At 38.1% G+C, this 25,684-nt stretch overlaps 1 protein-coding gene across 6 annotated transcripts in view; it reads left to right on the top strand.

Annotated features, from left to right (window-relative positions):
- SYT1 (synaptotagmin 1) overlaps positions 1–25,684 on the top strand; it is a 342,020-nt gene that overhangs the window by 81,509 nt on the left and 234,827 nt on the right. For all 6 annotated transcript variants that reach the window (XM_048300510.1, XM_048300509.1, XM_048300511.1 and 3 more), the window contains exon 2: positions 293–383. The gene's annotated coding sequence lies outside the window, so the exon portion shown is untranslated. The remainder of the gene's footprint in view (positions 1–292; positions 384–25,684) is intronic.

The raw sequence follows: 25,684 nt of genomic DNA, 5'->3' as shown, positions 1-25,684 counted from the left end.
TACTTGGCTCACTGATGAAATATACAGAAATATATAATATTGGAGCACACTAAGAAAACAGTCCAAATCAGTCTATGATGAAGAAATCTTGTCCACATATTTTTTTTTCTGTGTCTCTTAATAGTCTGATTAAATCTCATGATAATCAGCTATGGGCAATCAGCTGAAAGGCAGTGAACAAACCAAGTATAATTCAAGGAGTTTTTAAGCAGCAGTTGTTCATGGGGAAAGATGGAAAATACTGCGCTCTAGGTACTGGCAAGTGTTTAAATGGAATGTCTTTCTTTTAAAGGGAGAAAAGGGATATTTTTCTGAACCGTGAAGAAGAAGAGCCTTCATTCAAGATTCCCCTGTGAACGCTGCATTGATGCCAATCATATAAGGTATTTTAAACAAACAAGATTCTGTTACTTTCTATAACCTATTAAATGCTTTAATCCATGGCTCTTTCCAAGAATTAAAATGGAGATGGTAAAGAAATTAAAGAAATAACTTTTTCTGATGCAAAGTCTGTTAGGTTAATGAACATGTAATTTTGTGGTAATACATGATATTTCATTCTGACATTAAAGATTAAAAAAATCCAGCTGATTTGCATTTGTTGTTCAGCTAGTAGTTGCATTCTTTGCCTTCTCTCACCATCAATTTGTGTTTTATCAAATCCCAAGCTGTCGTGGTTCATTATCCATAGATGATCTTGAGCAGCCTTGCATCACAAAAAAATATGCTGTGGCATCTGCCATTGTGCAACACTAAACAGATCACTTCTGAGTAAGGTTTGGCTTTGATTAGTACATTCAGTAGTGTGTGTCCTTATATTTTTGCCTGAGTATCTTATGCAATGTAGCTGCATATAGTAAGGTACTGTGATTTTTCAGGTTGCAGGTAGAATGTCTGCCGTGCCTTTTTAGCTAATGAGTTCCGTTTGAGTTAATGCTTGTACACCTCAGTCTCCACCAGGCAGTCCCATTGCTTCTGTAGTCATTTCATAAAATTCAGTACCAGTGATGTAGACAGCACAGTGAAATTAGGAGCTGTGATTACAGTATCAGGCTTGCGTTCTAGACCCTTTTCTGATTTTAGGAGCCAAAAATGAAATTTATGTCACAATTGTATTAACAGAGTAATAACATCCAGGTATAAATATATTTAATAAGGAAGTCTTTATTTCCTGCAATGTACTTACACTGGTGAAGAGACTCTTCATTTTTGAAAGACAGGAGTTAGACTCGATGATCCTGATGGGTCCCTTCCAGTTCAGCATATTCTGTGATTCTATCAAAAATATTTAATCTTCTAATTCCCCTGAATCTGTTCCTGTTCCACCAAAACTTGCAAATAAATTTTGATTGAAGTAGTAGTGTGTTCATCACAGTGATAAAATTAATTTCCATCTCTGTTCACTATCATGAGTATCTCAGTTACAGGCAGTTTCTTCTGAGAATATGAAATACTGTCTTATGAATGTGTCTGGGAGTAAGTCACCAATGTTATAACTCAAACTAATTTAAATGAAAGCAAATGTTTTGGGATTTGAAAGTTGAATTTCCATTTGAACAATAGCTTCAAGGGCTTGCGTGCACATTTGACTGTCTTGTGCCCTGGAGAGTATTGCTACTAAAGAGATTATCCACATAGACCAATGAGCTTACAATAAGGTTCACAGGAATGTGAAATAGAATAAAGTTGTCTGTAAGGTAAATATGAAGTGGAAAAGCAAATTAAAGCAAAAACAGAATATGAATGAAACTGGGAGAATTTTTAAAAATCTGTATCAGTAACCTAAGGATGCCACAAAACCTGAGGGTGTCGTGCACAAATCTGAATTAGAAATGCTTCTTAATTTGTCACCTGAGTTACAAAATTTGTTTGGTAGGTCTCCTATTGTGCTGATGTCTATATAATATACTACAAATTGGGTTAAAGGGGTTACTGTCATAAGCAGAGGTTAAAGGGGTTACTGTCATAAGCAGAGTGAGTAGGAAATGCCTTCTGCAACTTCTTGAGTATGAGGAAGTGTTTACTGAAACAAAAAAAATTGGAAATTGTGAAGTGTTACAAGGAGTCTTCCTACTTAAAAACACCATTATACTGGCAGAAATATTCCTTTATGTGTTTTAGATGCAATTTCCCTTTAATACTACTTTTCATTTAGAAATCCTTATGGTGTGTTGATTTTGGTGGTATTTTTCGCTTTGGAGGTATTTTTTGCTTGATAGTAACAGGGATGAAAGCAGTTCTCCTCTCACAGGAACTATTACTTCCAGTGTAGTTGCTTTGAACATTCTAAAAAGGCAGAATGGTGCTCAGGCCAGCTGAGGGAATCTCCACAGAGCACAGGGGAAGGCAGTAAATAGTACAGATACAGTATCAGGAGGCCCCAGACCAACCAGTCTCAATGGTCTGACCCTTTTAAATTCAAGATACCATGCCAGTTGATAGTATGGTAAAACTCTCATGAGTTTTTTCCCATTTTCTTGCCCTAGAAGTGTTTAGTTTTTAGCCCATTTCTGAAAAACAAGGAGCCCTGGAATCCTGGGACTGTTCAAGAAATTAGGACTAAGGTACTGTTGCAATGAACACCAAAATTATAGGCAAACAAAGGTTGATAGACTGTAAACCTGCCTCTAAAAATAGAATTATTTCAAAAATTTCCTAGTACTGTGTTTTTACCTCCTTTTTTTCTAAACTAACACGTCACTTAATTTCTCTTTTGGGATCCAACTTTCCACTGCTAAGTTGAAATCCCTAGGCTGTAGATGGATACATCTTGCCTCCTTTGACCATTGCCTTCTTAAAGGTAAACTATTAAGCAATGGTTTGTTACAATTGCAATGGAATGTTACATAGATGTAAGGTGCAATTGTTACAATTGCAATGGAATGTTACATAGATGTAAGGTGCATGCATCCATTAAAACCAGGGAGAACAATGCATGCAAAAATTACTTTAATCAATGTGTTGAATTTTATGTAACCCTGTATAACCTCCTTAGCTGAAAGTAAATTTAACTATTTTATACTGGCAACATAGGCTGCAATGAGATTTATGGGCTTGGACAATTCAGGATGAATCAGCTACACCAAAGACTTCTTTGGAGAAAATAAAATTTCACAAAATAGTACAGTCACGTTCAGATTTTACTCTTCCTGAAAGAAAGAGAATAAAACTGCTGGTGCAAAAAAAGGCCTCTTTCTTCCCACAGCGCTGCACTTACTGTGTTACAGTCTAAACCAGCAGCAATTATACATAAGCTGTTAAACAACATGAGAACAATCAGACAGTTGGCTCACTGAGCCAGAGGTGGTACTTGGAGCCCTTGCTGTTTATCCCAGTCAATCTCAGCATCAGTAATGGTCAGAAACCAAACGCTCATTCTCCTGCATATGTTTATGTGGCGGGGGGAACATGACTTTTCTTTCCTTTTTGGCAGGCAAAAAAGAAACTAAAACTACTTAGGAAAATAATAGATTTATAGGGAAAGTATGCACCTACAAGTGCACACCATATCTGGGAAGAAAATTGTGGTTTTTAACTGACTGGTAAAAGCCCCACTAGATGACTATAGGATGAGGCCAAGAAGCTGGGAAAATTCAAAACCGTTTTGAATTTACAGGGCAGTGAGAGTTGTAACAGTGGGGTTCTGCAGGGCTCCATCCAGTTTTCTTCAACATCTTCATTAATGACTTGGACACAAAGGAATACTAAATAAGTTTGCTGACAACACTGAATTGGGAGGAGCTGTCAACTCCCTTGGGAGTAGAGGGGCCCTACAGAGAGACCTTGACCAATCACCAACCATAATGAAGTTAAACAAGGGCAAGTGCAGGATCCAGTAGCTGGGATGGGGCAACCCTGGCTTTACAGACAGACTGGGGAATGAGATGCTGGAAAGCAATGCCACGGAAAAGGACCTGGCAAGTTCATGAGTCAGCAGTGCCCTGGCAGCCAGGAGGACGAGCCCTGTCCTGGGTGCATCAGGCACAGCATCACCAGCCAGGCAAGGGAGGGGATTGTCCTGCTCTGCTCTGCACTGGGGCGACCTCACCTTAAGTGCTGGGGGCAGTTTTGGGTGCCACAATATAAAAAAGACATGAAGCTATTAGAAAGCATCCAGAGGAGGGCAACAAGGATGATGAAGGGTCTGGAGGGGATGCTGTATGAAGAGCAGCTGAGGTCACTTGGTTTGTTCAGCCTGGAGTAGAGGAGACCAAGGGGAGACCTCATCATGGTTTTCAACATCTTCACGAGGGACGACAGAGGGCTAGGTACAGATCTCGTCACACTCATGACCAATGACAGGACCCAAGGGAATGGCCTGAAGTTGTGTCAGGAGAGGTTTAGGTTGGATATCAGGAAAAAGCTTTTTACCCAGAGTGGCATTGGGCGCTGGAACAGATTCCCTAGGGGAGTGGTCACAGCACCAAGCCTGACAGAGTTCAAGAAACATTTGGACAATGCTTTAGACGCATGGTGTGATTCTTGGGGTCAGGAGTTGGACCCTTCCAACTCAAGTTGGGTGCCTTCCAACTCAGCATATTCTATGATTCTATGAGTAAATTATTGCAAGATTTTAGGAGGAAGAAAAAAACCCCGCATGTAAGGCAAAATAAATGGATAAGTGGGTAGGGTGTTCTTTCATGGAATGAATTATGTTACAGATAACTACTGCAGGAGGTCACACACATTTGTTAAATGATTGACCTTCTCATTTGTCACAAAGAGGATACCAGATTGGTAGACCATAAATTTAGATTGGTTCAGAAAGTCCTCTGGTCCTGTTGCAGGTTTGGTCAAGCAATGTCAAAAAAATTTTGTTACAAATTGGCTCAAAAAAAACCCAGTGGGATATTTCTGACTATCTTTACATCTGAATAAATCAGGATGGACATTTTAAGAAACCCCAGTGTGAAGCTAGGGGAACAGCTATGATCCAAGTCTCATAAGCATAGTTATTTTCTGAGGTACATTGAAATCATGAACCTGAAGCACTCCAAGGGTGTAGTTTCATGGTAGCGTTTTTGCTGGAAGTGATGATCTTATGCTCCCTTTTTGTTCCAGCACTAAAAATGAACAGTACTTTTCAGCCAGATAAGCCTCACAAGAAAATAGTGCAGTGATGTGCATGTGAAAAGTAGGGCAGGATCTCTTCTCTTTTGGCAGTAGCAAAGCCTTAAATCAGTTTAAGCAGCTTTTGAAACCACTCCAGAACTTTGAGCCTTCACAGAAAGGTGGCTGGGGGCAGCAGGTGGTGTAACCAGCATATACTTTCTGTGCAGCAAGTGTTGCTCACCTCACTATTAGCAGGTGTGCTTAGCATTGTAATGAATAACGAACTTTGGTCACTTTTATATAATTGGACTACCTAAATTTGTAAAATTTGGTTCCCAAATTTGATTCCCAAGTGTGGGGTGGGCTGACCTCAGCTGGCTGCCAGGCTCCCACCCAGCTGCTCTCTCACTCCATGTGTCTCAAGATAAGGGCAGGGATAGCACTTGCTTAACAGACAAAACAGACTTGACTTGAGGAAGATTAATTTATTGCTGATTAAAATGGATTTGTATGATGAGAAACAAGGACAAAACCTAAAACACCTTCTCCCCTTGTTCCTAGGCTCAATTTCACTCCTTCATTCCCAGCTCTTTGCTTGCCCCCACTGAGCAGTGCTGGGAGGTGGGAAGTGAGGTTTGTGTCCAGTTTATAACAGCTGGTCCCTGTCACTCCTTACGCCTCACCCTTTTCCCTTTGTCTAACATGGGGACCTCCAGAGGCTGCAGGGGAGTCTGCGTGATCATGGTCCCCACCGTGGGCTGCAGGGGAATCTCTGCTTCAGCCCCTGGGGCTCCTCCTCCCCCTCCTACTTTTCCCACTTTGGTGTGCACAGGGCTGTTTCTCACTTTCCCCCTTCACTTCTCACTGCTGGGCAGTGGTTTTGCGCCATCTTAAATACATTTCCCAGAGGTATTCCCAGGGGGTTTTGTCCCCACCTCAGCTGTGGGCTCAGCTGTGTCCTGTGGTGGGTGCAGTGAGCCATCTGGAACCTGCTGTGACCAGCCTGGGGCAGACCCAGCCTCTCCTCACAGTGCCCTTCAGCCTCTGCTGCCAGTGCCAGGACAGCAGTGCCCCAGACACCACAGTGCCTCTGAAACAGTTTGAGCAGCCAAGGAAAGTAAAGGTCGTTTTCTTGGGATAGTCTGGAAAACTTGAGGGTTTTTCCTAACCTCATCTCACAGTAAGTGAGCAAGTTTTGCGTAATCCTTTGTGGGTGGCATTGAAAAAAAAAATATTAAAATTACATTCCTTTCCTTAAAATGTTAAAAAATATTTGCCTTCTGTATCACTGTGAATACAAAGTTTTTATGTCCTGCTTGTGCAGAACATGTTAGAGAACAGACCCAGCCCATGCTGGGGCAGGCTCCCAGTGGGTGTCCAGGTCTTCAGCTGGAGTCAGGCAGACCTGCTGCGTCCCTTCCAGTGCCTGCCTCTGCTTTTGGGGCTTCCTGTTCTCTGCACCCTTGGTTAGGACACTGTCCTGAGATAAATACATCCTCTGCTTTCCCCCCACTATTTCTTTATACAGATTCCTGCTTTAGTATCTATAAATTCTGTTTGTTGGTATCAGAATGGTGGTGGCCCAGTCAGAGCGATACTTTGTCCTTCACGATGTGACAAACTGCTTGGAACTGTTGGCACAAACAACTGGTTTGTTTTGTTCTCACATTAAAAGAAGATGCGATATGAAACCTTATGTATTTTAAAAATAAAAATTCTTATCTGTGTCTGACAGATCTCATCACCTTGAGAGGTCCAAAATTTGTGATTCTCTGTAAAATTTAATTATCTGGCACTTTCCAACAACAGCTTGTCTGCTACTGACATGTAGAATTGCATTTTGTTCAAACATCTTTTGTGTGTGTCTTCTTGATATTGATAACGGTGACTTGTGGTAATGCTTATCTCTTTTTGATTCTGAAAATGTAATAAAGAAGAAAAATACAAAGTAATAGCTAAATACATTAGTTAGGCAGACATCCATCAAATCTTTGTATCAGACTTAGCTTTTCAGATACCTCAAGAAACAGAGACTATAAAAGCAGCTGTAGTATGGCAAACGTGCCCACAAAACCAAATAAATCATTGGCCAAACAGGGAATGAGCCAAGACAGAGCTTTCTTGTTCATTGATGAGTTTCTTTGTTCCCTTTTCGAGTTACTTTTCTGAACAAATTGTTACTTAGTAATTCGCATTAGTAATGGCAATAATTGAGCATAATTAGTCTCTTCGTAGCTACGGTAATTGGACTCTTCAACATGCATGTATCTTGGGTCCAGTGCCCAAATTCTGAGGAATGTGAGTGGGGTAGGAAGTCACTGAAAAGTGGGAAAATAGTCTTAATAACATATTGTATACAGATAAGAGTAGTCATTTAGAAAAAAGCATAGAATTACAAACACATAGAACTTCATTTCATTAGTATAAGAAATCCCATCGTTAAAGAACTAGTAATATAAATACATGCAACTGTAGGGATAACTCTTGATTTGTAGTTTCCAGTTTAAATGACTGAAAATAGTGGATATTTATATATGTAAACATATGCATGACTTTGATCTGTACTTATGAATAATGAAATGGACAGATGTACATATTGGGGGTATTTGGGATATATTGTAGAAAAACAGGAAAATGTGATGGTATTTTTCAGTATATGCAGAGGTCTATTTGTACAATGTTTGCAAGACACAAATTTTTTTGACATGTATTTCTTGATTGTAAATTGCTATATGTGCACAATGATTCTGTAATGAGGCTTTGACTTTGTAACCCTTGGTCTGAGCAGCCAGGTTCAGTGCTGACTGAAGACTGAATGCAGAACCCTGCATGTTTTGTTGGCAGGGTATCTGGTTTGATGAGAAGTACAGTGGCAGTCTGCTTTATATTGTGGGAAAATTAAAAGTATTTTTAGCTTTTGTTATAGGCTGTAAATAAGCTTTGATAGTAGTAAACAAGTTTCAGCTATGCTGTGTGACACAGAAGAGTGTGCACTGTTACAGTGGGGATACTGTAACACGCCTATATCAAACTAGGAGTCCCGTGGAAGGGAAATATCTGTGGACAGATTCTTGGTAGATGTTTCAGAGATGTTTATTTCTCCAGCCACATGGCCGGGGCTCTGCCGAGGAACTGTGGCAATCATGGGACCCGAGGGTCCTGCCCGGGCAGGGGAACACAAAACAACCAAAGGGGAACGAGGCTGAGCGGGGGCAGGGAAACCCCGTGTCTGTGCCCTCAGGGCCCCTCTCCCAGGGCTACATGGCAGGGGGGGAGACCCCAACAGTGCACAGTGTGGCCTGCTTCTTAGGAGAAGCGCAGATAGAAGCCAAGATTTCCTGAGCTCATCATATAATTCTTTAAGAGCTTGTATTAAAGAAAAAGCAAGGTGGGAGCAGCTGTGTGAAAACCATATCCCTGATAATCAAATCACAGTTGAGGAAGATATGTACTGACTGATGAGGGATTGTATATTTTCTCTAGGCAGAGGAAGCTCATATTGAGTAGCTAAGGCTGTTGTATTTCAGTTCCCAGACCAGATCCTGCTAGTGTGGTGAGTTCCAAGTCAGCTGTTACAGGATTGTCAACCTGGAACCTCCTGAGCAAAGCACATGAGGCTGTGCAGCTAGAACTACAGCAAAAAGCTTTAAAACAAACAGCTATCACTCTTCATATACCCTGTACAGGTCCAAGAGAGAACACGTCATGCACACTGCCCTGTGCTTCTTTCGTGTATGCATGCATGAGGATGGATAGGTGGATCAGTTGTGGAGAGTGTCAACATAGCCACCAGGTGGAACAATCAAGGACATCTGGTATATTGGCTTTTGTAAATAAGGTTTAAAGGCTGCTGGAATAGTACTAAAAAAGTTACAGAGGGAGCAGGCGGAGATAGGAGAGAGCTTCCATCCTGTCATGCTGTTACCTCTCTGTTAGGAACAAATGGCTGCCGTGAAATGGGATCCCTTTCCATTTTGTAACCCTGAATGGCTTTTAAAAAAATGTTGCTATTGTGGAGAAATGACATGCATAAAGGTAGAGAATGCAGCTCTACTTTTCAGGGACAGAGGAAGAAACGGATGACAGCACTTGGACATCCTTAGAGTATGTGATTAGTTTTGGCAGGGAAGATGCAAGCTAGCTTTAGTGAATTTCGTGAAAGACAGCTGTTGCTATTTTTGTTTGACATCAGAAGTCTAACCTGTATCAGTTAGAATTTCCTTGTACTGCAGCAAATAACAACAGTTAAATAAGATTGGCAAATTGTTTCAGCACAAACTAGTTATATGTGAGTATTGGCTGCAAAATTTCATTCCAATGCTGCAAAACTATATGTAATGCATATACAAGGGTAGGCTGGACATACTTGTAAGCTCAAACTAATTTTGTAAATAAATGGTTTACAGCACAGTAACGTACAGATTTTTAAAAAAATCTTTTCAATCTCTCTCTTTCTCTCTCTCCCGTGTGTGCTCCTGCTTCTTTTTTTCACTAGCAACCACATAGTTATTTCTAGATTAATACATTCCCCATATTTGCTGCTGAAAGATGGATAGATTTGGACCATACTGTAGCAAACAGTGTTTTAAAATGCCTATTTTGTTGTTGCTTGTAAATGACATGAAAGCAACCAACCTTGCAAGTCTCTGTCCCGTCTTTATGTGAAGAATGTTATCTAATAAATGTGAGAAACATATATTCATGCTGTAGGTTTATAATGCAGCCTCATGCTTATGGCTCTTCAGGTGTGTTTGTTCTTGAGCAGCACACAGATGATGCCAACCCATCAGTTATTCAGTCAGTTTGGTGTCTGTGAGTCAGCTGCTTCTGATATATTGTTTGAAATAGGAAGGAAATGAAAAACATCATTTTGAGTTCGGTAATTTTTACATTAACTTCTTCATCCTGCTCTATTCCATGTTTGTATAAGACTTCACTTCCTGTTGTGTATAGCAGAGTGCAATTTGATACCGTTTGAAAACCTCTTTAAATGCTGTTTTGTCAACAATGACGTAGGATATGCTATTAATCCAGCTTTTGTAAAAAACACGTTCTTGAGATCAAAAGTTAGCAGTGGCACAGTAGCAGTGGTACAGTGAATAAACTGGTTTTAGTAAAATGAAAGCCAATTCAAACACTTTGTCCATAGAAAATCTGAAGAAGTAAACTGTTTGAGCCTAGAGCTGTGTAAGTGTTAAGGCCACATTCAGCCACTTAGGGGATCACCTCCTCCCAGCTGCGTTGTGGTAGCAGAACTCAGCAGCCCTTCCTGGCCTTTCGTACCACATTTTGAGTGTACAGGTGTCTGGTGGGGGATCTTCTACATGACCTGTGTCTAAGGATATTCTTTTTAATTATAAATTACCTGATGGTGTATTTTTTGGATTGCAAACTCTTTACGGGGGCAGGGGGAAGGGTGTTTTACTTGTATATGAGCAATTTCCAGTGAAATACAGGAATTCCTTTCTCTTTTTGAATACAGGTTAGCAGTGGTTGATTGTGTTTCACATAAGCATCACAGTCAGCCCTTCTGATCTGTCCTGAGGTTTACCAAGAGGGATATATGTCTACAAGTTTGTACCATAAAACCATCCAAAAGCAGTTTTCTTAATCAAATTCAAGTGTTGTGTACGGATGTTGTGAAAGGATGCCACCTTGAAATAAAGATTGTAGCCCACCTGAGAGTTGTTGAGGTAACTTTTGCATGTTATGTTGATTTTAGTGGAACAATTTGTGAGTTAATATGCTAGCCAAACACACTAGTCACTGTCAGCAACTAATGGACTCAGTGCTTGGCTAGGAGTAGAGATAAATCTGAATCTAGTTAAAATTACAACATGATGTTCATTAGCTTCAGCAAGGGTAATTCCTGAGATAAAGTGTTGCTATCACCCAACATGTTAAATAAGCCCTTGGACTAAGCAGATGGTGGGCAGAGATCAACAACTTTCCATTAAACAGTAGGTAATTTCTCAGTAGGAAATTACTCACATTCCCAAAAAGGGTCATGTACCAAATTTCTTATACTGGCTTATAGTTATAAGAAATCTCCTGATCAAGTGTTTGTGCTCTAGAAAGATGAAGAGGCATAAAACCTTACGTACATTTTGAAGAGTGATCTTTTATATTCTGGAATACCTCAACACTTCACTGTGCTGGCTGCTGCATACGGAAGTTTGCACTGAAGTTTGCCACTAACTTATTTGTATGATGAATGTTTCTCAGTATTACAGCAAAACTCTACTCTTGCAAAATAGCACCCTTACATATAGTATTAAGTCTATAGAAGATTGACTACTTCATATATTTATGTCTCCTTACATAGGATTTTGTGCGAATAAGGTGTAATGGTTAAGGATGTAGATATGGAGACATTACTTGGCCTTTTTGATTACCTGTTGTATAAAATCTTCTACATAACTTGAGAAAAAAATCCATTATGTTTGCTTTTCATTTAGCCATATCATGGCCTATTTTTGGATTTAAAGCAGAAATGTCAAAGTTGAGAGTTGTTTTCCCAACATTTTCAGCTTAGTTGTTTCAAGTTTCCATGCTGTATTTTTGCTTGTTATGTATTTTAAGCATAATTTAGCAGTTCCTGGTTATACTTCTGCTAATCTGTAATATTACAGTGGATTGCAGGGAGGTGACTTGAGAAGGAATGGATTTCTGTCTTGAACCTCCTGATAGATGGTATCTTCCTTGAGTACGTTATGTCCAACCTGTTCATTTGACTTAGCCTGTTTTTGATTTACCACAATACATTGGTGTTAAAAACTGTTTAACATTTCAGGAGTTGGTTGATTGGCATATCAGTTGTCCTTGCCTTGAGGGTAGGAGAAACTATCTGAAGAGCAGGGTGGAGTGCTGGAGGTGATTATACTTTCTGCCCTTCAGTTTTTCTATCTAGCCATCACAAGTGTGGAACTGCATAAGACTTCCTGAATTTTTAAACACAAATGGTTGCTTATGTCTGTGAACATTCCTGTCTTGATTTGATAGTATCTTTTCCTACCCAACACAGTAATTTCAAGAAAAATAGCCAAAAGTGTTTGATATAATGAGAGACGAATGAGGGGTGAGAAAAAGTAGATTATTATAATAGATAAATAATAGATCATTATTCTTACCTGAGGCTTTTTTTGTATCTCTATATAGGATAGATATAGATGGGTCTAGACAGTGCCTCTGCATGTTAGCACTGCTTTCTGGCAACCAGTTTCTAGTCTGCTTCACTTGTAGGTACTAATGAAAAATATATAATTGTGAATTGCTGTGAGAATGTATTTTAATATTAAAAAGGAAATAAAAATAACCTTAAGATAACAATATAATTTTTTTCTCTTATTAATTGAAATTTACCTTATAAAAATTTTTCTTTTTTTATGTTTTGGTTTTTTGTTTTGTTTTTCAACCAAAGTATAGTTGCCTTGGTTTTTTTCTTTTTTCTTTCTTTCTTTCTTTTTTTTTTTGAGGAGGGAGACTTTTATTCCTTTTTCTCTGTAGAGACAAAACTTTTGTCTGTGTATGGTAAAGTCTTACTCAGCCTTCCTTACCTCTTGAGTATTTGTGCAGTACCAAATACACCCCTGAACAAGCAGATGCAAAAACATCCATTAATTACTTCAGGCTAGTGTTAGAAGGTTGCTTATGTTGGAGTATCATTAACTTACAAGTGGAATTTCATATTCAGATTGCCTGTAGACTGGGCTCCAATTGCATCAGCCTTCCAGATACCATGTACTTAGATTCACAGGGGATACAATTTACACCAGGCTCTGGTTTAGGGTTTTGCAGGCAAACAACTCAGAAGTCTATGCGTAATGCTTTTATTATAAAATTACCTGATTTGTTTCATTTCTATATGATGTTGAGGTGGAAAGATGAATTTGGCTAATGTGAATTAGTGTCTCTGATTCCGTGAAATGTGGTTCTTTTAAAGAAAATTGTATTAATATGGTTATGTTGGGACTAATAAAGATGTTTGGGAGTAGCTTGAAAGAAGTTACAAATGAAGCACAGAAACAGAAATTATGATTTTGATAAGACTTACTGAATGTATAATGAAAGACTTGTTGAATGTATAATGAAGAAAAATGATCTAAGGAGTAAATCAGGAGAGACAAGAAGTGAGCAAGAGTTGAGGAGAAGGCAAGAAGATTATGATAACCAAGAAAGAAAGAAGTTAGGACTGGATAGTATTTTTCACTTTGAAGGGATAAAGTTCTCTTTGTTTGATTTTTGTGAAGAAGGAAGAATTCAAGTGAAGGGCAAGAGTTAATACATATCCTGAGCTACTGCGGAAATTTTTCTATTAATAAGGCTAAGCACTGAAGAACAGATATGGGTAAGGATTTAGAGAAGTCAAAGTTTTTCTGGGCTAGCTATACTAAGTTTGAGCTGCTATCAGGCCGCTTAGAGTAATGAAGTTGGGAAAGGAAGTTAAACATACCTAAAAGGGAACTGCCTGGTTGCGTAAAAGAGGTGAGCTATTGTTTCACAAATTGCAGCTGAATCCACATAATATTAGCCAGAGGTAATATTAAAAGGTAGGAGAGTCTGGTATAATAGAGAAAAGAAACTTAAGAAAAAAGTTGGATGAGTGAAAACTAAACTACAGGCCCACAGAATCTGAAATAAATGTTAAGAAAGGGAGTAATGTGAAAGGCTGTGGAGGTGTTAGGATGGCAAGATTTAAGACTTGGATAAGAATTGATCAGTGTAGTAGAAAACACTGGTAAGGAAAGAACAGGACATGTATTTTATAAGGAGTCTGTAAAATTCTGTTTAAAAATGCGTCTGAAAGTTAAGGGTTGAAGATAGCACTGTGAGATGAACAGTAGTGATTTACCAAAATACGAATATTGATCTAATATCGATATCCAACTGAGACGGACAAAAACTCTCTAACAGTTTGGAGGTAGAAAGTGTATGTTTATTTTGGCGCCAGGCACTGCATGGGACAGCTCCCTAAGATGCAGGGCCCTGATATGAGCAAACACAAAGGTTTTTATTACAAAAATTATGAATATTCAAAATACAAGTGCATATTCATAACATTAACACCTCCCATTCTCTGCTTCATATGGAAATGAGCTTAAATGTCATTAAGCATGCATAGTGTGTGTCCTGAATTGAGTCGGTGGTCTTGAATTGGGCCAGTGGTCCCAAAAAGGTAAGTATGCTCATCTTCCTCATTTTGACCTTTTCACCTATCTGAACTTTAACAATCCTAATTACTTTAGTGACCTCTAAGTTTCCTCTTGCATGACTTTTGAATAGGTTCCCACCAAGGGAGGAAATCGGTAATTGTCCTTGTTCCTTAGACCAACTTTTCAATGTTTCTGTTCTTCATTCTAAGCACAGCTAAGGAAACATACAAATGACAGATCATCAGTTATTCAGTGATCAATTACTAACATCTTGAAAACTGTTTCAGATCCAGCTCTCTTAACTATTTTAATTAACTCTAGCTGGGCCCGAATTCCTTCCTATTCTAACTAATTTCAACACAGCTAACCTATAATTAAAATCTTTATATTTCTTTTAAATCTGTGTTTCAGTAGGATGGCAAATGGAGTTGAAAATCCTTTAGAATGTGTATGGACCGGTAATCTCAAATTGGGAGAATCACAGGTTATTGATGAACTGAAAGAAATAGGAGGAATGGATGGAGTCAGGTAGTGTAAGTATGGTAGTGTGATTATCAAGAAGTAGTAGAGCAAGAGGAAGATGCTTTAGTAAGTAAATACAAAAAGAAATGAAAGAAAAGGCAAAGGAGAGAGGAAGTAAACCTATTGATTTTCTTTCAGTTAAAAGCCTGAGGTACTGAACATGTTGCAAGTAGACATGGTGTGGAAATGTGGAAGTCAAGAAACTACGGATTCACCAACTCCATCGAGGTGCCTTTGGACAGATGCAGGGACTTAACAGCTGTCAAATAGTGACACCAAGTATTTAAGCAGCTGTGAATCCCCTTAACAGTCTTTTCACTGCCTTCATGTCTTCCATTGCTTCTTATGCAACACAGAGGAGTATCATCTTTTTTCCTCTGGTATATTACTTCCTTGTCCATCTTCCTGTTTTAATTCTGCTGCGTTTATAATCTGTACAGTACTATTTCAAGTTCTCTCATACCTCCTATGATCATTTTATTCTTTTTTCAAATACTGAATAGATTCAGAAGTCTTGAAGCCTTTCATCATAAAATAACCTTTTAATCTCCAGATAAGCTTTCCAGGTCTCCCTGCTAAGGAATTTAAGTATCCTTGACTCTAGTGTCCTGAACTGCAGGTGACATTTTAAGACTGGTATCTAAGATGTGTCTATAGTTTGCATTTTTGAATTGTTTAGTCTTTTTTTTAGAAACACAAAGTCAACCATTTTATTTTTAATTTTGTTAACCAGATTTCTATTTCCTTTGTTCCAGCAGCAGTGTTTTCTGACTAACTCAAGTACCAAAACCAACTGCTAGTCGAAGTCATCCATTTCTGCATATGGGTACTCCATTCTGACAGCTGACTGGACAAAAACAAGCTAAAATTAACTAAAACCACCTAACTAGATGTAGTTTACAGCATGAGAGTAAACATCAGTTATTGAAAATTTTAACACCTGAATTCATTATAACTGTTAAATGAATATGCCTTTTGGAAAAGTTTGTCTTCAGAGAAAGAAAAGTTTTGAGCATGAAGAAAAGTGGTCTGTATGTCTAATGTTGAACAGTTCAATATGTCAAAAGACATTTTCTTGCAATAGGCATATTTAGTTTTTGAAAAAACACTGGCCTGTAACTTACAGAAACTTTGATTATGAGTTGATCAATTTGTTGAGTGAATGATGCTATACATTTCTCTTTTACCATTATTTCCACTTGTAGAATAAGCAAGTTCCATCCATTAAATTTGATCTTTTCTTGAGTCTTGTCTTTAGAAGGTGGCCTTTGTCACATTTTTACCCATTGGAAAGGTAAATGACTAAGTCATTTTTATCTGCTTTGCATTAAGGAAAGCTGAAGCTCAGAGATTAAGCCTTTAAAATCATATATACAGGTATTGCAAAGGTTAAAACCTGGAGAAGTTACATAAAGCCTCTGACACATGGATTTTGTTTAGTGGGACCATTATTTTTCTTGATTTAAAAATAATCTCCTTGTATATGCACCCTTAGACCATAGCAGCCTTTTCAGATAGCTGTTGCACATGAATCTGTACAGATCACCACTACTGCATTTGCTGTGTCACCTTGAAGTGATACACAGGTCTGTGTTGGCCTTGGTTTATTTTCACAAAATGTGAACACTTTCTGTCTTAAACATGCTACTGTCATCTCAGCATTTTCCTGTTCTGCTTAGTCTTCCTCATTCTGGCAGTATTTTCTTTAAAGTATTTTGTTTTACAGACTATATTCACAAATTTTATTTAATCCATTTTAGCCAATTTTTAATGTATTACTATGAATGATACATAAAAATGTTCCATTGCATTAGAGTGTTCTAAGCCCAAGGCTATGCTAAGGAAGGGGTTCTGTTAGCTAATAATGGCGTGGTTCATGGGAAACTAATTTGAACCGGAGGAATAGCAGCATTTTTTGGTATCTTATTTTCTCATCTTTTAATACTTATAACATTTTATTTAAAACACATAAGTAAAGTCAGGAAATGTGAACTTCTTTCTTCAACATGCTAGCTGTAGCTACTCTTTAAGTATTGTTGTTACTGCACAAGTTTGACTGACAGCGGTGTCAAACATGTAGTGCATATCATCAAGCACCTCTGTGCTGATATCTGTGCTGGTAACCTGTACATTACTGATACTAAGGTAGACTTTTGTCTTGGACTGAAAATGTGGTATTAGGCTTTGGTTTGGGTTTTAGATTTGTTTGTCTTCTTGTGTTTTTCCACAAAGCATCCATTTGACCTTTCAACAGCACTGTCTGTATTTAAACAGGTGTTCTTCAGCTATTTCTTGTGCTGTCTATAATCACAATGCTGTGCAAAGTGGCAATTCCATTTACTGTAATTTGTGATATATTAGGCTCACTCTTACAGTAAAGTACATTTTTCAGAATCAGAATCAATTCAAATGTCAACCAACAACAGCAGTGACAGAAACACGGGCCTATGACTGCTCATACATTAATAGTAAAAAAATGCATTTCTAAAATGAATGAGTATTTGAGAAGATGTCGAACTTATTGCCTAAGAGCTTTCTTTTATTTTTTACTAATTCCACTGAGGAAAAGTAAAACCACTGAATGTTTTTTCTTTTTTTACTGAACTCCTTTCTCAGAGATATAAAATGTAAAAAAGTTCCTATGCAGCCTTTCCCTTACTGTTTTCAGAAAGTTTCCTTCCCCTTTGTAATGCATGTCTACCTTTTTAGTTTTCTCTTCTCTCCTCTACAATTTAGTGTCATGTTTCCACTAACTACTAAATTCTTGAGCTGAGTTGTTTATTCCTGCTCCCCAAGTAGCTTTCACTTGTTCTCTTGCATTTTCTCTTTTAGTATTTTTTTTCATAAGCTAATATCAAGGCCCTAGAGAACTTTTTCATTTGTCTTTTGAAATGTTCCTCAAGTTTGTTTGAAATACAGTCTATTAAAACTACCCTTTTGCTGCTGCTTCTAGTGAAAGAAGTGGAAGTTCACCAAACCCAGCCAAAGTCTGACTGCCCTGTGGTTGCAGTCAAGTGCCCGAATACATACAAGCAGTTTCAAGACTCCAGTGAATGTCATTTCTATAGAGAATCAGATTTAGTGTCAAAGACACAATTTTTACCAGCATTCTATTTTTTAAATACTGCTATTTTGCTCTAGACTCAAAAAAAGACCTGGCACAGGCAGAATGCTATGGTTGAAGTGAAAGTCCAAGTATTTTACATTAGTAGTTTTCATTGTCATTTTCATTGAACGTCATTCAGTTTCATTCAAATATTTTAATATTCGTCCCATTTTTGGAATTTTTTAGAATAATACCTTCAAGTTTACCCTAAAAATAAGATTTGATGTAGAACTTGTAGACATCTTGGAAGCAAAATTTTGAATTTTCTGTTTGCTTAGAGTTTCACAATACATGTTCAAATTTTTTATAAAACAATTTTGGATATCCATATTAAAAATGGGGTCTTTTGTGCCTCAAACTAAATTGAATTTCCATTCCTTCAATTTTGACTTCTTTTTCTTTCAGTTTTGCCAGAGATCTGCATGGTGTTAGATTCCTTTCTAAGTGCTTTTGTGGTAGGGTTTTGTGATGTGAAACATCCAGCAGAAGAGCTCCATAGGGATACATTGAGACTGCTCAGGAGCTGCTGAAACAGTCTAGTCCAGTGGATTCTTCATGGTTTCTTTCTGCTTAGTGTCCACTGCACGACTTCTGCATGTTTTTCTTTTCCTCTCTCCTTCCAGGTGGACACAGAATTCTGCCCAAGTTCATCACAGCTGGAATACCAGCTTTTATCCCTCAGCTGTGTAACTACAGCTCACAGTAGCAGTTGATATGTATGGGAAAAAATCCACTGCAGCTTTTGAACAGCTCAAACTTCAAACTCTGCTTGTGATACATATTTATCAGCCAGCTGTAAAAAAAATGAGAATGACTTTTAATGATCTGCTTTTACCATGCAAACTCATTCTCCAAAACATTCATGTTCTTGGTTGTGGGTGTGAAATTCTGATGCCATATTAATAATTTAGTGTGACAGATGGATTAACTAGAGGGCAAAACTTTTCTAGGGAATTCACTAGGGGTAAAACATTTCTAAACTTTCAGCTGCTTGACTTTGCAGCATTGACAAAGCCATTGCTGAATATTTGTTTAACCTGTACGTGTGAATCTGTAAACAATTCTGCATGTTGATTGAGTAACCTACATGTTAGACTAAGGGCTTCCTATTGTTCTTACTGATCTACAAAATATAATCTCTTTAAGGTAACTGATAAATTACTTAAGTTGAATGAGTAGCTAATTTAAGTCCAGTTGTTCTTTAGATGGATAGGTAAAAGACTTACTGGAGCCTGCAGTAACAGCTTATCAGCATAAATACTGTAAATCAAAGCATGTTACCAGTGTCTCACAGAAGCCCTATATCTGCATAAACCACTTGATGAATGCTTACAGAATGCTGTAGTGCTGTGTCCAAGCCTACCTCAAACAAAATACCTTTCCTTAAGCAACTTTCTGCTTGCATTGCAGCAGAGACAGAATTGACTCTCTTTATTTGTATAAATATTTTCCTTTTTCTATGGCTCATTTTACTCACAGCTCTTCTACATTGGCATAAATAAAATAATAATTTCTACCAATAACCTTAAAATTGGTTTAGAATTCCACACTTCACTTTGTAGTGACACTTGCGCTCTGAGCTGCTGCAAAATGTCATTTTGTGAAACAAATCCCATGTCAGTTTACATGGCAAGAGAGTGAATACTACATTCATAGCTCATATGGAATCTGACAGTTGAAAACTAAAACAAATTAGTTTGAAGGTCAACTCTCTTCTTCATTGACCTTGATATTATTAATGTTTGTACTCTGGAATGTAAATGAAACATGTTTCCAAGGTCCTTCTCCATCAAAATAAATTACCAGCTTTTTAATTTATGAACTCTGGGTATTTTCAAAATGTAATTTTAATCTACCCAAGTCAATTTAACCAGGATATGACTCACTTGCTTTATGCCAGTGGGTAGCATTGCGCTGCTGAAGGAAGACATTCTGATAGGTTTGTGTGCTGGAGAACCTTCTTGGTGTTTCCAGTTGACAGAATTTCCACAGCAGCTAATGTCCAAGTGTGGGATTCAGTGTGTGTGAAAAAGGATGTCATTTTTGGGAGATGTAGACTATTTTCATACTTAAAACTGCTGGGACAGTTCCTTCCAATAATTCTTCCTTTAATCCCAAGAGATTCTTTATTTCTGCTGTTGTGCTACTTTGTAACAACAAGAGTAACCCAAATTAGGAAGTGTAGGTAGTTGTAGAAATAAAAGGTGGGAAGATAAGGACCTGTTCTTTGATTGCCAGCAGAGTAAGAAACAATTACATGAAGTCAGTACAGAATCAGACTATGATATCTGTTCTCACTGCTTGTCTCTACAAGAGAGCAAGTTGAAAGGGATTAAGTAATACTGAGATGGAATGCAGTCAGCACTTTTTGAGAAGAGCTTTTAGACTTCCAGTTAGGTACACTATTCTTGTCTTTACCTTGTTCTGTTCCATTTTTCCAGTGAGCTGGAATCCTGGCCTGAAAAAAACCATTAAAATTTCTGTGTTTGGCATCGTAAGTCAAGCTTTCCTTTTGTACACTAAGTGTATAGATAACAGCAAAATATTATCCAGGGATGGAGTGTAACTTCATTAAAAGGTGCAGAAATGCCTAGCAAAAGTTTGGTTTTAATTTTTTGTAACCCAGCATTAACAGAATTGGAGGTTATGTATTACAAGGTCTGCGTTCTTACCTGCATGCTCAAGTAAATAGTTTCTTCATGAATCCAGTAATCTTTCAATAAAAAACCTGCATCATTTTTTACAGCCTCGGAAATGGAAATCAATATGTTCGTGTCTGAAAGGATACTTCAGGATGGCTTGAGACTAATGAATATGAACTGTACCTGATTTTAAGACATGAGATACTATGATCCCACCATGACACTCAATGAAAGGTTAATGTTCAGCCTTCTATGGGTTGTTCCCTTTTCATTTTGAAGGTCCAGAAAAAAACAGGTATATATATTGGTGGGTGTGACTCAGTTTCCTACCACATACTATGTATGTATCATGGAAAAGATAAAAGTGTTTGTATTGTCACTGTTATACAGGATCAGAATGAGAACATGACCTCTAGAGAACTATGTCTGCAGACTGAAAAATGCACCGTCCTGTTAGTTCTGCCTCTCACATCCCCTTGTAGTATCTTCTACAGCCTGTTGGCCTGCTCCGATCATGCAAAATTGCAGGTTGTTCATAATCTCTATTTCCAAGATAGATAGTAGTTACACGAAGCTACCAAATTCTGTCTCAAAGTGCCATGTCTGCTGAAGAAATTTCATGCTTTCAGGTAGTTGTGTCAATAGGGTGATAAAAACTTGTTATCCATACTAAAATCTATTGTTTGATTAAAAAATCAAAAGAAACCACAAGAAACCAAACAAAAACCAAAAAACAACCATGTATTAATATATACCCACTGTGATTTTCAAAAGGTCTAGTGGTTCAGAATGATGTTCTTTTCCATGTCCAAATATAAACCAGCATTTTATTTTCTGTTGCAGAAGGGTGCTTAATATTCTGAAGTCAGCTGTTTTGAAAGTATTTCTACCAAACTCTGAGAAATTCAAAATCACTTGTCATCACTTGTGCTTACTGCATGAAGAACTGAACCGCTTGCAGGGATAACAATAAGTATGAATTGCAAACACTTCTGGTTTGCAGGTTGATGCCACTGACAAGAAGTCTCTCATGTATGAACTGAGAAGCATCCACACTTGTACAGTGCAGTAGCCAAGATGTATATTCAGTAGTACAGTTGTCGCTGTTTTACCAAGAAGCGGCGAGAAATGACACAATCCAAATCCAAGGAGAAAAGGAATTATTTTGTTATTTACACGCTAGGTTATATATCTTTGTACATGAGAGAGCATGATATGATTGATCGCTTGACCAGCTACCCCCTTGAGGGATTGGCTGAGGTTCTCTAACACCCATTCAAAATATTTTTTCCAGAGTACCAAAACAAGGCTGGAAAACAAACCCAGGTACAAGACATAGAATTAGTTTACAAAACCATCTTTAACTGTTTCTCAGCTAAAGCATGAGAAAGAAAAACTTCACAAAGTGCTTCAGCAGCTGTTTTTCTCAGCTAGCTGTATGAGAAAGAAACTTCACAAAATGCAAAGGCAGCTGGAAAATTCCTCTGCTCCTGCTTTTTAGCATCCACATACAGTAATAGGAAAAAGGTACTGGGAGTATAGAAATTGCATCATTCTTACTTAGTATTTGAAAACAGTGAGTCAGAAGACGAGAAGAGAACAGGGGGTCAAAGAGCAAGGAGAATTAAGCTGAAGGAAATAATTGGGGGAGGAGTTGGAAACTGGACAGAAGAGTCAAAAAGAACTGCAATTTTAACAATGTCAGGAGATGAAAGTTAGATACAAAGTGTTATGGAACAGATAAAGGAATAGAGTTTAAGAACTAGCTTAGGACCAGGAGAAGGAAGGCAAATAGAAGAAGAAAAGTGAAGTTAGGAAGGAGATAGAAAAGACCCAAAGGGAAGGATTAAACCTATTGATGTGTTTGAAGAAGTTGATATATCACATGACAGGAGGAGAGGTGGAGTGAACAGCATATACCAATAGAAAGTGTGATTTTCATTAGGCCCAGAAAATAATTGCTTCTTATCCAGGACAGGAACTGAGCTGAAAGAGGACAGAAGAGATTTGTAGTGAAAGAAACTGATTAGGTCCCAATTTTTCACCCAAGGGCATTCAGACTGAACAGAAATAGAAAATTAATTTGGAGGTTATAGGTCAGAAGAAGAATGGAGGAGGAGGAGGAGGAATTGCAAAATATATGTTCATTGAGCTGAACATAGCTCTATATTGTTTTAAAACGAATCTCATATTTCATGAAATTCATCAGCTTCATCCTGACCTTAAAACATAAATCTCCTGTAAAAACTTACCTAGCAGAGAACTAGCAGGCGATTTACTTTTTGCAGAGTACAAGATGTCTTTTCAGTCCCTGAGCAGTGTTGTCAGTGCTATTAACACATCTATTTAAAAAGTGTTTATTTTCAAATAATAAAATCAAAATATAAATAACTTTCAAAAAAATCAGCCAAATTAACGAAATAAAACCAAAATAGTCATTTTTTCTATGACAATGTGTACAAAGTTCTGTTTCTTGAAAATCAAAGAAATTGATAGCTAAAGAGAGCATACTTCTTTTTTTTTTTTTTTTTTTTTTTTTTTTTTTTTTTTTTTTTTTGTCATGAAACTGTATAATGTGCAAGGCGAAGGATCCAAGGTAAATGGAAGTTTGGGCAGTTGATAGCAATGAGGACAATGGTTATTATCTCATAGAATGTGTTCTTGCTATGGCAGTGATTGAGACAGCATTGCGAACCAGCCTTGCTTGTACAAGGGGAACATACAAACCCAAACCAGAAAGACAGTCCTTACTTTCAATAACTTTTCAGGTAAAAGATTAAGTGTAAGGCAGTCCTCAGGCTTTTAGGAGTTATGGTGAACATAATACAGTAGGCAGTTGTAGACAATGAAAGCATGCTAGCTTGTCTAAAATGATGCCTGTTTTCAAGTCATAGTAAGTTTTATAAAATTTCCATTTTAAAAACATTCTCATGGTATCTGTCAGTATTGCAAATATACTTCTGTGGTTTAGGAAAAGGCATGCTGAACAAATGGCATGAAGGAGCCTTTTTATATTAAATACGTTATTTTCTTGATAAATACTCTAGTTGTCAATGCAGTGTTGTAAGGTATTTGAACCTCGATAGCATGCCCCAGCCAAACCGTCTTTAGCTATTCTTATCAGAGCCCTCAGAGTGGGACCAGACTGGAATTACCCTCACTGGCTTCACCTGGCCTTTCCACCTTCAGCTGCAGCACATCAACCCCAAGAGGGTTTTTAAGCTCCAGTCGAAGGGAGAGGAGGGACTGGCTTGTATCTGCTTCTTGTCTTTTGCTGCCTTGTTGTTTGAATTTCCTGGACTAACTTGGCTGCTGATCGCTGGATGGGTTTTGTTGCTGTCAGCATCTCGACGCTACTTGCCTGGATCAGGGCCCTCACCTGTTAGAGCCCTCAGGAATTCATCTAGGACTGAAAGGTAAACTTTGCTAAATTGGAAAAGAATTGAGAAAGAAGAAGCTGTATGGAAGATCCAGGAGGTGATCCAGCCTCTCTTGCATGCTAGAATTGTAGGGATTTTAGCATTTGTTTGTTTACCTTTTACTGCCATACTGAGAGTGGAATTAATTTCAAGATAATGAGACAAAAACATGCCAAAATTAATGTGTTTCTCTTGTGTTAAAGCTATGTTGGATAGTTTTAAGAAAATAATACTTGAGATAGATTACCTGTCTCAGGGCTTGCTTCGTCCATGAACAGAGTCAAACTAATGTGCAGCCACCAAAACCCCAAACTGTAAGCACCCCTGAGTAGAACAATAAAGCTTAATTAAAATCCTGCATTTTTATGGTTGATTTATTGTCAGAAACCATCTGGGCCTTTTCCACCAAGTTTTACCATTATGTCTCCCTTCTAGCCTGACTTTGAGTACTGTTCATTGATTCAGTTACACAAACATACATTTAAGTACAGCAGTAGTCTCAAAGGTTTCCAAATTACTAGAAGTGGCTGTCTGTGTGCTTAAGCATCTTGCTGAGTATCTTTACCTCTTCACAAGCTATAGATATTATTTAGGAAATTCAGCATCTCACAGGAAAATGCCTTCTGATCATGTTAAACAGGCTAAATATGAAGTAAATAGGTATTTGTTGATCTGGGGAGAAGCATAAATATTTAGAGCTGAGTAGTGATTGAAGTTAAATTCTGAAACATAAATCTAACAAATGAAACATTTCATGTATTAGCTCCTTAAAAATGAGGAGGAATATTATGTAGGGAAAGAGACCCAGTGTGAGGCATGAAGGAGGTTTTGGGATGCAGTGTTACGCCAAATGAAAACTGCACAGACTGGCTTTACTGACCCATGGTAGAAAATGGTGAAGCGACCTGATCCCTCTGTTTTCCAGTTAGCTGTATAAAATCTCACAAAAGTTACATGATCACTGTAGAAGGGCAAAGCTAATATAAACAGCTCCATTTTCCCTTCCATCCCACATGTAGTAAAAAAAGTAGAAAAGTCCTGGCCCACCATGCTAGGCTCTGGGTATTTTCGACTAACAGATTCTTTTGTCGTTGCAAAACCTAAAGACATTTGGGTGTTTCTGAGCTCTCCTGCGTCCTTCCAGTGACTTAGAGATTTAGACTCCTTGCATGAAAAACATCAGGGTGTTTCAGAGTAGGGTGGTGTGTTCTGCAACTTACTGTCTTGGCAGTGTGCCATTCAAGGCAGTTCCAGCCTAAGGGTTTTTCCGGGGTTGTCTGTGATTGTGGAGCACTGAAGTTGGTGCCTAGGGTGATATCTTCCATGTTCTGGGGAAATTAATTCCGTTGTTGTGATACAGTTCCTTGATAAGTATTGGACACCCTGGGACTTTCTCATTTCATTCTTTATCATTTCAAAGCAGTATTGATGTCTTAGGCTTGGTTATAAAGGAAATTGTAACATTACAGAGAATTTTGGCTTTGTTTTAAAGAAGGTAGGCTGAACTAAGCAGGCAGATGAATTATATTGTCCCATCCAAAAAAAAAAAAAAAGTCAGATCGTCTGCTTTTTGTAGTAATCCTACTACTTTAGTTCTCAGGGAGAAGTTTTTTTCCATACTCTACTAAAAATTTCAGGCTAGGTCAGTCTTTGGTCAATACTGAGGACCAGCTAAAGCCAGCAATCTGACCAGCTCAGCATTATCCCTGGAGCCCACAGAGGCTGAAAACCTTCCTGCAAGGCTCTTGGCCCAGCCAAACCTGACTCTGTTTTGTCTTGCCTTTTTTATCT

Source organism: Corvus hawaiiensis, chromosome 4, assembly GCF_020740725.1.
Source record: "Corvus hawaiiensis isolate bCorHaw1 chromosome 4, bCorHaw1.pri.cur, whole genome shotgun sequence".
In the NCBI taxonomy this organism is placed as follows: Eukaryota; Metazoa; Chordata; class Aves; order Passeriformes; family Corvidae; genus Corvus; species Corvus hawaiiensis.
The sequence above is the reverse complement of the archived record's forward strand: the minus strand, read 5'-3'. Positions and strand labels throughout refer to the sequence as shown.